Here is a 15783-nt window from a genome sequence, read left to right on the forward strand (position 1 = left end):
TTATTACTTTTAATTGGGTTATTCAGTTTGTTGCAGTCTAACTTCTTTAGTTCTTTATATATTTTGGATATTACCTCTCTGCTGGATATAGGGTTTGAGAAGAAATTTTTCCCAATCTGTAGGTGGCTGTTTTTTCCTATTGACAGTGCCCTTTGTCCTACAGAAGCTTTCAGTTTAATGCAGTCCCATTTGTTAACTGTTGGGCTTAGAGCCTGAGCCACTGGACCAAGCTTTCTAGACGTGGGGAGATATGAATTGTTCTGGAGGCAGCATTCACTAGTGAGGAAGATAGGTAACTCATAAAAAAGACTGGATTTGGGGAAAAATGGGGAACCCCCATGCCCAATATTAATATTTTATCCCATTCAGTAAATTATTTTATTTAAAAACAAAAGCATACATGTGTTGGAACTTGAATGGGGAGTGCATTAAATCTGTTGATTGCTTTTGGTAAGATGGCCATTTTTACTGTGTTAATTCTGCTAATCCATGAGAATGGGATTTCGCTTCATCTTGTGAGGTCTTCTTCTATTCCTTTTTTCATATACTTGTAATTCTTGTCATTCAGACCTTTCCCTTGTTTGGTTAGAGTTACACCAAGATATTTTATAATTTTTGTGACTATTGAGAATGGTGTTTTCCCCTATTTTCTTTTTCAGCACATTTATCATTTGAGTAAAGGAAGGGTACTGATTTGTTTGAGTTAATTTTATATCCAGCCACTTTGCTGAAGTTGTTTATCAGCTGTGGGAATTATGGTGGAACTTTTAGGGTCAATTATGTATATTATGATATCATCCCCAAATAGTAGTATCTTAACTTCTTCCTTTTATTTTATATTTTCTTGATCTCTTTTTGTTGTCTTACTTCTGTAGCTAGAATTTTGAGTATAATATTAAATAGATAGGGAGAAAGTGGGCAGCCTTTTCTAGTCCCTGATTTTAGTAAGGTTGCATTAAGAATCACTTCATTTAATTTGATATTAGCCACTTTTTTTGCTTTATATTGCCCTTATTTTGTTTATATATCGGTATTGACTTCCTGATATCTCCTAGACTTTTAACAGGAAGGGGTATTGATTTTTGTCAAAGGCTTTTTCAGGCTCTAATCTAATGATTATATGATGTTTTTTGAGTTTGTTTATGCAGTTGTTTATATTGATGGATTTTTGTATATTGAACACTCAATGCATCCTTGGGATGAAACTTACTTGATTGTGTTGAATGATGATTTTGATTTATTCTTAGATTCATATGCGAGAATGTTATTATTTTGGCATTCATCTTCATAAGGGGAATTTGTCTTAAGGTGTCTTTCTTTGTTGGGTCTTTGTGTGTTTTTGGTATCAGAGTAAAGGTCTTATAGCATTCTGTAAAAAAACTCTCTGGTCCTGGGTTTTTATTCCTCTCAGGAGGTTTTTAATGACTGCTTCTATTTACTTAGTAGTTATGGGACTATATAGATTGTTTACCTGCTCTTCATTTGAGTTTTGTATGTGGTGTCTGTCTAGATTTCATTTAGATTTTCCAGTTTTGTTGAGTGTAGGCTTCTGTAGTAAGATCTGATGATTTTATTTAATTTCATCATTTTTATAAAATTAGTGTTAGTCTAATTGGATTCTATTGATATAAATTATTGCTCACCCCCTCTCCCTCTCTCTCTCTTTCTTCTTCTTAAGATTTTGTCTCATGGACAGTGTTTTGCATTGAATATATTTGAGAGAGTTTTTGAGTTTCTAAGAAGTGGATGTACAGCCCGATTATCATTAACTATGTCATTTGGATTTTTCATATATGTACATACATGTATGCATACATATGTATTATATATATGTAAACATAAAAATAAAGTATTTAAAGCTTTTTAATGACAATACCATTTTATTTAATATAAAGTTACCTTCCATTCTTAAGTAATAGAGAGCAAGAAATAGTCAAACTCGGGGCTGAAATCAACCACGTAGAGACAAAAAAGAATAATACTAAGAATCATCAAGACCAAAAGTTGGTTCTTTGTGAAAATGAACAAGATAGATAAACCCCTAGTCAAAATAAGTAAAGGGCATAGAGCCAGTATCTAAATTAACAAAATCAGAAATGAAAAGGGAGACATAACAACAGAAACTAGGAAAAGTCAAAAAAAATATCAGATCCCACTACAAAAGCCTATACTCTACAAAACTGGAAAATGTAGATAAAAATGAATGATTTTCTAGACAGATTTCACATATCAAAGTCAATTCAAAAGCAGGCAAAATATATAAACAGGCCCATATTTGCTATGGAAATAAAAGAAGACATTTAACCCCATGCGCAAGGAAAAAAAAAAAAAGCCCAGGGCCAGATTGCTTTGTGAGGAATTCTACGATACCTTCAAAGATAACTAATAGCAACAATACTCAAACTATTTCATAAAACACTATCAGAAAAAAAAAATCCGTACTTCCTTCACTGAAGCTACAATTAAGCTGATACCAAAACCACACAAAGACACAACAAAGAAAGAAATTTTCTTTTGAATTTCGATGGAAAAATTTTCAATAAAAATTTCACAAACTTAATCCAAGCACACATCTGAACCACCTTTCTCCATGATCAAGTAGGCTTCATCCCAGGAATGTTGGAATGTGTCAATGTATGGAAATCCATCAACGTGATCCACTGTATAAAAGAACTAAAAGAAAAAACAACACATGATCATCTTAATAGGTGCTTAAAAAATCTTTGGCAAGATATAATATCGTTTCATGTTAAAAGTCTTGGAAAGATAAAGAATCCATGACACATATCTAAACACAATAAAAGCAACATAGACCAAGCCTATAGCCAACATCAACTTAAATAGAGAGAAACTTGAAGCAATCCCACTAAAATCAGGAACAAGACAAGGCTGCCCACTGTCGTCATATTCATTCACAATAGTATTTTATATCCTAACCAGAGCAACTAGACAGCAATGGAAGACAAAGTGATACAAATTGAAAAGAAAGAAGTTAAGATATCACTCTTCCGAGATAATATGATACTATGTTTATTCAACCCCAAAATTCCACCAGAGAATTCCCACAACTAATATACAATTTCAACAACATGGCTGGACATAAAATTAACTCAAACAAATCAGTAGCCCTTCTCTCTACAAAGAATAAATAGGTTCACAAATTAATTAAGGAAATAAAACCCTTCACAATAGTCACAAATAATATAAATTATCTAGGTGTAACTCTAACCAAGCAAGTGAAATAACTGTATATCTAGAACAGCCAACAGATTGGGAAAAGATCTTTACCAATCCTACAACTGAGGAGAGGGCTTATATCCAAAATATACAAAGAACTCAAGAAGTTAGACTGCAGAGAGAAAATTAACCCTATTAAAAGATGGAGTTCAGAGCTAAAAAAGAAGTCACAGCTGACGAATGCCGAATGGCTGAGAAACACCTAAAGATATGTTCAAAATTTTTAGCCATAAGGGAAATAAATGCAAATCAAAACAACCCTGAAATTTCATCTCACACCAGTGAGAATGGCTAAGATTAAAAACTCAGGTGACAGCAGATGGTGGTGAGGATGTGGAGAAAGAGGAGCACTCCTCCATTGTTGGTGGGGTTGCAGACTGGTACAACCATTCTGGAAATCAGTCTAGAGGTTCCTCAGAAAATTGAACATTGAACTATCTGAGGACCCAGCTATACCTCCCTTGGTCATATACCCAAAAGATGCCTCAATATATAAAAAAGACGTGCTCCACTATGTTCATCACAGCCTTATTTATAATAGCCAGAAGCTAGAAAGAACCAGATGCCCTTCAACAGAGGAAGGGATACAGAAAATATGGTACATCTACACAATGGAATATTACTTAGCTATCAAAAACAATGCCTTTATGAAATTCATAGGCAAATTGATGGAACTGGAAAATGAGTGAGGTAACCCAATCACAGGAAAACACACATGGTATGCACTCATTGATAAGTGGCTATTAGCCCAAGTGCTTGAATTACCCTTGATGCACAGAACACATGAAACACATGAAGGATGACCAAAATGCAAACACTTCACTCCTTCTTTAAAAGGGGAACAAGAATACCCTTGTCAGGGAATAGGTTGGCAAAGTTTAGAACACAGGCAGAAGGAACATCCATTCAGAGCCTGCCCTACATGTGTCCCATACATATACAGCCACCCAATTAGATAAGATGGATGAAGGAAATAAGTGTAGGCTGACAGGAGTCAGATGTAGATCTCTCTTGAGAGACACAGCCAGAATACAGCAAATACATAGGCGAATGCCTGCAGCAAACCACTGACCTGAGAACGGGACCCCATTGAAGGAATCTTAGAAAGGACTGAAAGAGCTTGAAGGGGCTTGAGACTCCATATGAACAACAATGGCAACTAACCAGAGCCTGCAGGACTAAGCCACTACCAAAAGACTATACATGTACTGACCCTGGGCTCCAACCTCATAGGTAGCAATGACTAGCCTAGTAAGAGCACCAGTGGAAGGGGAAGCCCTTGGTCCTGCCAAGACTGAACCCCCAGTGAATGTGATTGTTGGGGAGAAGGGTGGTAATGAGGGGAGGATTGGGAGGGGAACACCCATACAGTAGCAGAGGGGAAGGGGTTATGGGGATGTTGGCCCAGAAATGAAGAAGGGGAATAACAATTGAAGTGTAAATAAGAAATACTCAAGTTAGTAAAGATGGGGGGAAAAGATCCAAAATAATAAGGAAAAAAAAAAGAAATCTGGGATGGTGATAGTTCTGGATGTTTTTTTTTTATTACACGAAGTGATTTAGCTCTCCTGGGTTTTTGTTTTTCCACAAGAAGTCAAGTATTATTCTTTCTAAGTAAATAAACTATTGTTTTTGAATTTAAAAAAAAAATAAAGAAGGTAGGAGAGAGGCTGGAGAGTTGGCCCAGCAGTTAAGAAGACATGCTGCTCTCACTGTGTGGCCAGCACTAATAGTAAGTTGTCATCTTCTTCTGGTCTTCGAGAGCACTGTATTCATTTCCACAAACCCCTTTCTCCCTACACATACACACATGATTTAAATAAATAAATAGATGAAACTTTTTAAAAATTCAGAAAAAATAAGAACTTCCAGTCTCTGAAGAAAGAAGTTGAAGAAGACTTTGGAAGCTAGAAAGAGCTCGCATGATCATGGAATAGCGCGATCAAAATAGCAAAAATGGCTATCTTACCCAAAGCAGTCTACAGATTTAATGCAAGACCCATCAAAATTCCAACTCAGTTCTCCCCAGAGGTAGAAAGAGAAATTCTCAAATTCATCTGGAACAACAAAAATCCTAGAATAGGTAAAACAATTCTTAGCAATAAGAGAACATCTGGGGGAATCAACCTCCTTGCCTTCTAGCTATACAACAGAGAAATGGTGATTTAAAAAAAAAAGTGTGGTATTCGTACAGAGAAAGGCAGGTTGATCAATGAAATAGAATGCAAGACCCAGTAATAAACCCACACACCTATGTCCACTTGATCTTTGACAAAGATGACAAAACAGTCCAGTGGTAAAAATGTAAAATTCTTCAACAAATGGTTTAAGTGGAGGTTGGCAGGTTGAAGAATGAAAGCAGAGAGCCAAGTGCATCATGGACCTTCATATAATATAAGATACGCTGAATCTAAGAGATGAGAAAGTAGGAAAGAGTTCGGAATCATTGGGCACTGGTGAAAATTTCCAGAGCAGAACACCAATAGCTCAGACTCTAATATTAACAATTGGCAAATGGGATCTCATAAAATTGAAAAGATTAGGTAAGGCAAAGGACACTGTCAATAGGACAAAATGGCTACTAGAGATTCTGAAAAGATCTTGACCAATTCTACATCTGATAGATGGCTAATATCCAAAATGTACAAAGAATTCAAGAAGGTAGACTCCATAAAACCAAATAACCCTTTTTAAAATGGGGTACTGAGGTAAACAAGGAATTATCAACTGAGAAATATTGAATGGCCTAAAGATGTGTTCAACATCCTTAGTCACCAGGGAAGTGCAGTCAAAATGACCCTGAAATTTCATCTCATATCAATCAGAATTGATAAGATCAAAAACTCAGGTGACAACAGATCCTGGCGAGGATGTAAAGAAATAGGAACATTGCTCCATTGCTGATAGTACTGCAACTGCCAAAAGACTATACATGGACTGACCTTGGACTCCAACCCCGTAGGTAGCAATGAATAGCCTAGTACGAGCACCAGTGGAAGGGGAAGCCCTGGCTCCTGACAAGACTGAACACCCAGTGAATGTGATTGTTGGGGGAGGGTGGTAATGGGGGGAGGATGGGGAGGGGAACACCCATACAGAAGGGGAGGGGGATGAGTTAGGGGGATGTTGGCCCAGAAACCAGGAAGGGGAATAACAAGTGAAGTGTAAATAAGAAATACTCAAGTATTAATAAAGATGGGGGGAAAAGAGCCAAAATAACAAGAAAAAAAAAGAAATCTGGGATTTTGATAGTTCTTGATGTTTTTTTATTACACGAAGTGATTTAGCTGTCCTGGGTTTTTGTTTTTCCACAAGAAGTCAAGTATTATTCTTTCTAAGTCAATAAACTATTGTTTTTGAATTTAAAAAAAAATAAAGAAGGTAGGAGAGAGGCTGGAGAGTTGGCCCAGCAGTTAAGAAGACATGCTGCTCTCACTGTGTGGCCAGCACTAATAGTAAGTTGTCATCTTCTTCTGGTCTTCGGGAGCACTGTATTCATTTCCACAAACCCCTTTCTCCCTACACATACACACATGATTTAAATAAATAAATAGATGAAACTTTTTAAAAATTCAGAAAAAATAAGAACTTCCAGTCTCTGAAGAAAGAAGTTGAAGAAGACTTTGGAAGCTAGAAAGAGCTCGCATGATCATGGAATAGCGCGATCAAAATAGCAAAAATGGCTATCTTACCCAAAGCAGTCTACAGATTTAATGCAAGACCTATCAAAATTCCAACTCAGTTCTCCCCAGAGGTAGAAAGAGAAATTCTCAAATTCATCTGGAACAACAAAAATCCTAGAATAGGTAAAACAATTCTTAGCAATAAGAGAACATCTGGTGGAATCAACCTCCTTGCCTTCTAGCTATACAACAGAGAAATGGTGATTTAAAAAAAAAAGTGTGGTATTCGTACAGAGAAAGGCAGGTTGATCAATGAAATAGAATGCAAGACCCAGTAATAAACCCACACACATATGTCCACTTGATCTTTGACAAAGATGACAAAACAATCCAGTGGTAAAAAGGTAAAATTTTCAACAAATGGTTTAAGTGGAGGTTGGCAGGTTGAAGAATGAAAGCTGAAAGCCAAGTGCAACATGGACCTTCACATAAAATAAGATACGCTGAATCTAAGAGATGAGAAAGTAGGAAAGAGTTCGGAATCATTGGGCACCGGTGAAAATTTCCAGAGCAGAACACCAATAGCTCAGACTCTAATATTAACAAGTGGCAAATAGGATCTCATAAAATTGAAAAGATTAGGTAAGGCAAAGGACACTGTCAATAGGACAAAATGGCTACTAGAGATTCTGTCATATTGTAGACTATAATTCTAAGAAATTCTATATATGCTGTAAAAGGAGTTCTGTGCTATTATCTGCTGAACCTTGATACCCTCTTCTGAGTTGAAACTATTCTAATTATTTTGTTTAATGAACTTCCTTAGGAGGAAATAACAATCGCCAAGGTACCAAGAAGATTCCCAAGTATGATCAACTAAGGTTACTTTGTGAGCAGGAGTAGTACTTTCAGGACACTTAAGGGAAATTCAGAAATAATTTTGTCAGAGAAGTCATGACTGCATCATTATGTTAGTAGCTGCAAGACTTTAACATGCAGAGACTCAAATTGATAGTAAAGGGCCTCAGGTCAGCAATCACAGAGTGTGGCTCAGCTCTGCTGGCACATTGTCAAAACAGCTATGCTGGCTTCAAGACTTGCACTGTTCATCTAGGAAATGACTGTGGCACATAATTGTTGGCTTTACAAGTTTTGTTGATGGTTTTCAGAATGAAAGACCTTCTTGTGGAAATATTCTTGGGAACAGTATGTTATATTTAGTTTTCAGTTGTGTATGTTAGTGTAGTCTGTGTCATTCACTTGTAATCCATGTCCATGAAAGCTTGCAGGTGTCCCAGTGGCCAGTCTTTGAAAGCTGAATTATGTCCACTTACTGAGATGTGGTTCTTCTCAGTTGCTGTGTTACCTGCATTCAAAGGCATGTTTGGGACAGGACATCATAGTGTCAGGGGCTTTAACAGGTTTTTCCATTGTGTCTCAGTCTGTGGAAGATATAAATTAGTTTGCATCTTAGGGTGATTATGGGATTTTTGATGGACATGATGCTTTGTTGAATAAGAACACAATATGGACTGTAAGCCCTCATGAATAATTAAACTTTACAGCAGCTCTGTAAGGCAAGATTCAGCAGCAACAGAGGGAGCACCTATAGGAAGTATAGGAACATAGCTCTTACTTCTATACCCTGACGGGCGCAGCAGTTCCTTTTGCATGCAAGTTGCTCTCATACAGTAAATCAAGTTACAGACTCAGAGTGCTTTATGCCCTTCTTGCCCTGTGATATGATTCAGTAGCTTAGTATTTTCAGTGACTCATTTCACTGCCATGGTTTTGCTAAATACTCCAACCTCACAGTATGTATTCTTCACTCTAACTTTTGTGTAAGGGCACGTATAGCAGGCCCCCTTATCACTTTTTGTTCTGGAGGTCTCCAGGGTTTTCGTGGATCCAGTCATGAATCAATAAATCTATCTGTCTGTCTGTATATTTGCCTGTTATTCATTCTACCTATCTACCTAACAACTAACTGTCTGTCCATCAATCTCTCTCCCTCCACCTGTCTCCCATATTTCTTTTATTTCTCAATTTCTCTGTCTCTTGCTCAACATTAACTATTTCTATCTCTTAAGCTCTTCCTACTCATGCTGACCTTGGTCTCTTTTCTTTCCAATTGGTCTCCCTTCTACTTTCATGCCTTTTCTTAGAGAGAGTCACAAATTCTTATGATCATGGGTACAATGCAAGTATAGACATTTTCCTTTAGGAAGTCATTTTTTTCAAATTAATATGCCCTGTCATTTATTGAAAAGAGCTTCTCTCGACTCTCTTCTTTTTCTTCTCTATGTATACCTCACGCCCCTTTTATCCATCCCTTCTTCTATCTTCTCTGTTCAGCTCTCCTTTCCTTTCTTTGTTACCATCATTGAATTTGAAAGATAGCTCTCCACATTTAAAGACAGGTTGAAATGTGGATTTCTGTTCATTATTAATAGTAAACAAATGCCAAACAATTTGAAGATCAATTAATGCTTTCTTAATTGAATGAGCAACACGTTCTCATTGCAAAGTGCTCTTTCTAAATCTATGAAGAATTGAGTTGGATGTTGATGGGGATTGCATTGAATCTGTAGATTGCTTTTTGGCAAGATGGCCATTTTTAGAATATTAATTTTGCCAATCTATGAACCTGAGATCTTCAATTTCTTTCTTTAGAGACTTGAATTTCCTTTCACACAGATCTTTTCCTTGGTTAGCTACATTCATATTGAGGTATTTTATATTATTTTTGACTATTGTGAAAGGTATTGATTCCCTACTTTCTTTTTCAGCCTGTTTATCCTTTGATTAGAGGAAGACTATTGATTTGTTTGAGTTATTATATTTAACCACTTTGCTTAAGTAGCCCATTAGGTTTAGGAGCACTCATTTGGAACTTTTGGGTTCATTTAAGTATACTATCAAATCGTCTGCAAACAGTGGTATTTTCTTCTTTCTTTCTAAATTGTATACATTTGACCTCCTTTTTTTGCCTAATTGCTCTGGCTAGGATTTCAAGTACTATATTGAATAGGTAGAGAGAGAATAGACAGCCTCGTTTAGTCACATATTTTAGTGGGATTTAAGTATCTCTCCATTTAGTTTTCTGTATATTGCTTTTACTATGTTTAGGATTGGGCTTTGAATTCCTGGTCATTACATGGCTTTTAACATGAAAGGGTGTTGAGTTTTTGTTGAATGCTTTCTTAGTATCTAATGAAGTGATCATGTGTTTTTTTTCCCTTTGAGTTTGTTTATTTAGTGGATCACCTTGATGGATTTCCATATACTGATTCATCTCTGCATCCCTAGGATGAAGCCTACATGATCATGATTGATGATTGTTTTGATGTATTCTTGGATTCACTTTGTCAGATTTTTATTGAGTAATTTTGCATTGATATTCATAAGGAAACTGGTCTTAAGTTCTCTTTTTCATTGGGTCTTGTGTGGTTTAGGTGTAAGTGTAATTGTGGCTTCATAGAAGCAATTGGGTAGAGTTTCCACTGGTTCTATATTGTGGAATATTTTGAAGAGTATTGTTGTTAAATTTTCTATGAAGGTCTGATAGAATTCTGCACTAAACTCATTTGGTCCTGGCCTTTTTTGGGTTAGGAGACTTTTGATAACTGCTTCTATTCCTCTAGAAGTTATGGGACTGTGTAAATGGTCTTTCTGATCCTGATTTAATTGGCTTCCCTGTATCTGTCTAGGAAATTGGTCATTACATTCAGATATTCCAGTTTTTTTTGGCTGTTGGCTTTTATGGTAGGATCTGATGATTTTGTGAATTTTCTCAGATTCTGTTGTTATGTCTCTCTTTTGTTTTCTGATTTTGTTAATTTGGATACTGTTTCTGTGCCCTCTGGTTAGTCCAGAGGGTTTATCTATCTTGTTGATGTTTGAAAACAACCAGCTCATGAATTTGTTGATTCTTGTACAGTCCTTTTTATTTCTTTTTCTTTTCCTTTTTTTTTTATTAACTTGAGTATTTCTTATTTACATTTCGAGTGTTATTCCCTTTCCCGGTTTCCGGGCAAACATCCCCCTAATCCCTCCCCCTCCCCTTCTTTATGGGTGTTCCTCTCCCCATCCTCCCCCCATTGCCTCCCTCCCCCCAACAATCTAGTTCACTGGAGGTTCAGTCTTAGCAGGACCCAGGACTTCCCCTTCCACTGGTGCTCTTACTAGGATATTCATTGCTTCCTATGAGGTCAGAGTCCAGGGTAAGTCCATGTATAGTCTTTAGGTAGTGGCTTAGTCCCTGGAAGCTCTGGTTGCTTGGCATTGTTGTTCATAAGGGGTCTGGAGACAGTTCGAGCTCTTCCACTTCTTTCTCTGATTCCTTCAACGGGGGTCCTATTCTCAGTTCAGTGGTTTGCTGCTGACATTCACCTCTGTATTTGCTGTATTCTGGCTGTGTCTCTCAGGAGAGATCTACATCCGGCTCCTGTCAGCCTGAACTTCTTCGCTTCATCCATCTTGTCTAATTAGATGGCTGTATATGTATGGGCCAAATGTGGGGCAGGCTCTGAATGGGTGTTCCTTCTGTCTCTGTTTTAATCTTTGCCTCTCTATTCCCTGCCAAGGGTATTCTTGTTCCCCTTTTAAAGAAGGAGTGAAGCATTCACATTTTGATCATCCATCTTGAGTTTCATTTATTCTAGGCATCTAGGGTAATTCAAGCATTTGGGCTAATAGCCACTTATCAATGAGTGCATACCATGTGTGTTTTTCTGTGATTGGGTTACCTCCCTCAGGATGATATTTTCCAGTTCCAACCATTTGCCTACGAATTTCATAAAGTCATTGTTTTTGATAGCTGAGTAATATTCCATTGTGTAGATGTACCACATTTTCTGTATCCATTCCTCTGTTGAAGGGCATCTGGGTTCTTTCCAGCTTCTGGCTATTATAAATAAGGCTGCTATGAACATAGTGGAGCACGTGTCTTTTTTATATATTGGGGCATCTTTTGGGTATATGCCCAAGAGAGGTATAGCTGGGTCCTCAGGCAGTTCAATGTCCAATTTTCTGAGGAATCTCCAGACTGATTTCCAGAATGGTTGTACCAGTCTCCAATCCCACCAACAATGGAGGAGTGTTCCTCTTTCTCCACATCCTCGCCAGCATTTGCTGTCCCCTGAGTTTTTGATCTTAGCCATTCTCCCTGGTGTGGGGTGAAATCTCAGGGTTGTTTTGATTTGCATTTCCCTTATAACTAAAGATGTTGAACATTTCTTTAGGTGTTTCTCAGCCATTCGGCATTCCTCAGCTGTGAATTCTTTGTTTAGCTCTTAACCCCATTTTTTAATAGGGTTATTTGTCTCCCTGCGGTCTAACTTCTTGAGTTCTTTGTATATTTTGGATATAAGGCCTCTATCTGTTGTAGGATTGGTAAAGATCTTTTCCCAATCTGTTGGTTGCCGTTTTGTCCTAACCACAGTGTCCTTGGCCTTACAGAAGCTTTGCAGTTTTATGAGATTCCATTTGTTGATTCTTGATCTTAGAGCATAAGCCATTGGTGTTTTGTTCAGGAAATTTTTTTCCAGTGCCCATGTGTTCGAGATGGTGCCCTAGTTTTTCTTCTATTAGTTTGAGTGTATCTGGTTTGATGTAGAGGTCCTTGATCCACTTGGACTCAAGGTTTGTACAGGGTGATAAGCATGGATCGATGTGCATTCTTCTACATGTTGACCTCCTGTTGGACCAGCACTATTTGCTGAAAATGCTATCTTTTTTCCATTGGATGGTTTTGGCTCCTTTGTCAAAAATCAGGTGCCCATAGGTGTGTGGGTTCATTTCTGGGTCTTCAATTCTGTTCCATTGGTCTATCTGGCAGACAGCATTCTTACTTAGCGTGGTGGTTGGCAGTACCTTCTGGTCAGTAAATAAAACCTTTTACCTGTTAGTGACAAAGATATTAGGTCAGACAAAGAAGTGGATGAAGAAAAATGGTTGTTATGTTCCTAAATTGGCCCCAAGATAATTTTTTTTAGATTTATTTATTTATTTATCATATATGACACTGTCACTATCTTAGGACAACCAGAAGAGGGCATCAGATCTCATTACAGATGGTTATGAGCCATCATGTGGTTGCTGGGAATTGAACTCAGGACCTCTAGAAGAGTAGTCAGTGCTCTTAGCTGCTGAACCATCTCTCCAGCCCCGCCCAATATAACTATTTATTAGTCCCTGAACCTGTGAGTTTTCTTCTTCTACATCACCAGCGAAGATTTTATAAGGTACTCAGCTTAGCAGAACGTTCAGTGGAAGTCATGATTTTTCAGGAACACATGTTCATACAGTCCTGGCTCCCACTGTCTAATTATGTATTACATAAGTACATAGTACATAGTCCTCTATATGACCCTTCTTAAAAATGGGGGCTGGAAGTATTAAAAAGTGATCAGGAACATTTTCTGCTCCTACAGAGGACCTGTGTTTCATTCTTAGTCGCCATATCAGTAGGCTCACAACTCTGTCCTTACTCCTCGTTTATTTGCCTGCATTCAATGCACATAAAATCACACAGGCACAAACATATTCTACATTGAAAAATACCAATTAATAACACATAAATGTTTTAAAATGACACTTGCCATATTCTACCATCTTATTAAAAACTTTGTACATCTGTGCTATTGTTTGTCCTTTTATTAAAGTATATAGATTGATTTTTAAAGGTTCCATGTTGCATGTGTTTTGGGGATAGAATCTGAATGGACGTCTGCCTGGCTTTCTATATGTTCTTGGCTTTCGATACACATTCATCAAATAGGTGACTCAAGTCTATAGATGCTAGAAAAGATAAAAACAGATTTAGAAAGAGGCAAAAATTTCATTCTTTTGGTATTTGCCATCTATTGAATCCCTCTTTAGATCAGTGTACAAAATGTGAATATTTTGTTTTTTCACAAACTAGAAATGAAGCTAGTTCAGGAATGGTGACGTGACACACCTCACATTATCCTAGTATGAGTACTTACTTTAATTTAAATCTATGACTTATCTCTTGTTAGGAGAAGCTAAAAATGTAACATTTCTGAAATGCAAAATAATAAAGGAAGAAGCAAAGGACAAGGTGAATAGAGAGGAGATTATTTAGAATTTAATATTCTATGAATAATATGATCAAAAGACACCTCATCATTTTTTGTTTTTTGAAAATAAAAAAGAAGAATACATTGGTCTTCCCCTTATTAATATGTATATTCACACCTACCCTGATATCATGAATGTATAGAATGTATAGAAATATTAAATTCAAGAGTTGCCATTCAGGCGTGTCCTCTCTCCCAGGTTTGTGGATAGAATCATCTTGCTCAGGTGATGTTGCTTTTGGAACGTTTGGGATTGAAAGATCACTGAATTGGACTGTATAACCCTGCAGGCACATTTCTGAGGAATGATTGTGTCTTCACTCCTTGGTTCACTCACTTTCTTGTCTCCTGTCTTTTAGGACAGGGTCAGGAATTTCGTACAACTACAGAATCACAGTCATATGATTCTGATTTTTCAGAAATGGAGTATGCAGAAAATTTGGGGTCATGAAGGCCTCTTATAAGATCTCATATAAATGTCTTTGAGGCTGGCCAGAACATGGCATCTTTGAAATCTCTGTAGGTACATTCTGAAGGCAATGTCTTGATTTCTTGTGATGATGCAAAGCATACACCAGATTCCCTAGGAAGAAATAGGTGCCAAGAATTAGAATGTATTTGAGGAAAAGAGTAGGCTAAGTATGATGCCAACCCAGGATAGAACACTCAGCTATGGAAGATAAAGCTATAGATTTACGGCTGACAAAGTTTGTGTGATTTCCTGTCAAACTCTTCATCCTCTGCAGGATGCCATGGTGCCTCATGATTTAATCTTTACACTGTTTTTGGTTATGGCCTTGCTTTTGTTCAGTTGTTACTTTGGATGTTTTATATGTTTATATGTATAAACATGTTTTTTAAAAATGTTCTATTGTTTATTGCACATTTATAATGCATTTTCTGTTTTTCTAATTTTTTTCCTTTTTGAAATGTGATCTCTATATGTAGAACAGGCTGAATTCACACAGAAAATCTTTATCAATATATGTCACAAATTCTACCATTACAAATATTTAATATATTAATCACTTCATCACAAATTCTACCATTACATATATTTAACATATTAATCACCTTCTTTTGTGCAGATTTTATATTATCATATAGCGAAAATCTCTTCTTTGATCTCCAGGGGTTTATGATGTCACTTTTGAAAATGCAGTATCTTTAAGTACTGACAGAGCCATAAATTGTCTCAATGTATTTTTAATCTTAAGACCATTTGGGTGCTTGAGATATAATGTTATAGTTTGTATCTACAGTGTTTCTCTGAGTGCCTCTTTTGAAATCCCAAGACTTAGTACATTGTACCATTAGGAAGTTCAAGAAATTGAGAAATTCCCTCTAGTTAGGAAAAAAATGTAATTGCAAGTGTCTCTAAAGAAAAGGATTATTTATTTATTTTTTTGCTTTTGTTCCTAGCACTTGGCCTAAAGTGCTATAAGTCACGCTATCTCTTTCATTCTTTGAACCGAGTTCCTCTACTTTGTGTTTCTTCTACTGGCAGGTGAATTCACCACATTCACATGAACAATGGGCGCTCTGTCCCACAGTTCTCTTTTCCATTGTAACAATAACTCTGTATACTCAACTCCCTTTCTCCCTGTACGAGAAACATATATGCGTATTCTGATTTTGCCCGTATATTTCAGAATTTCTATATCATCTTAAAATTTTATGCCAACTACACCTGAAAGTGTGTTTTGGCATGTCAATTTTAATTTTGAAGTTTTAAGCCTAGACTTGGATAGTTATAGGTAGTTACTCTGAAGCTCATTTTTCCTCAAATATTAGCCAGTATAATTTCCTCAAAATTTGAC

This window comes from Rattus norvegicus, chromosome 4 (assembly GCF_036323735.1).
Source record: "Rattus norvegicus strain BN/NHsdMcwi chromosome 4, GRCr8, whole genome shotgun sequence".
Taxonomy (NCBI): domain Eukaryota; kingdom Metazoa; phylum Chordata; class Mammalia; order Rodentia; family Muridae; genus Rattus; species Rattus norvegicus.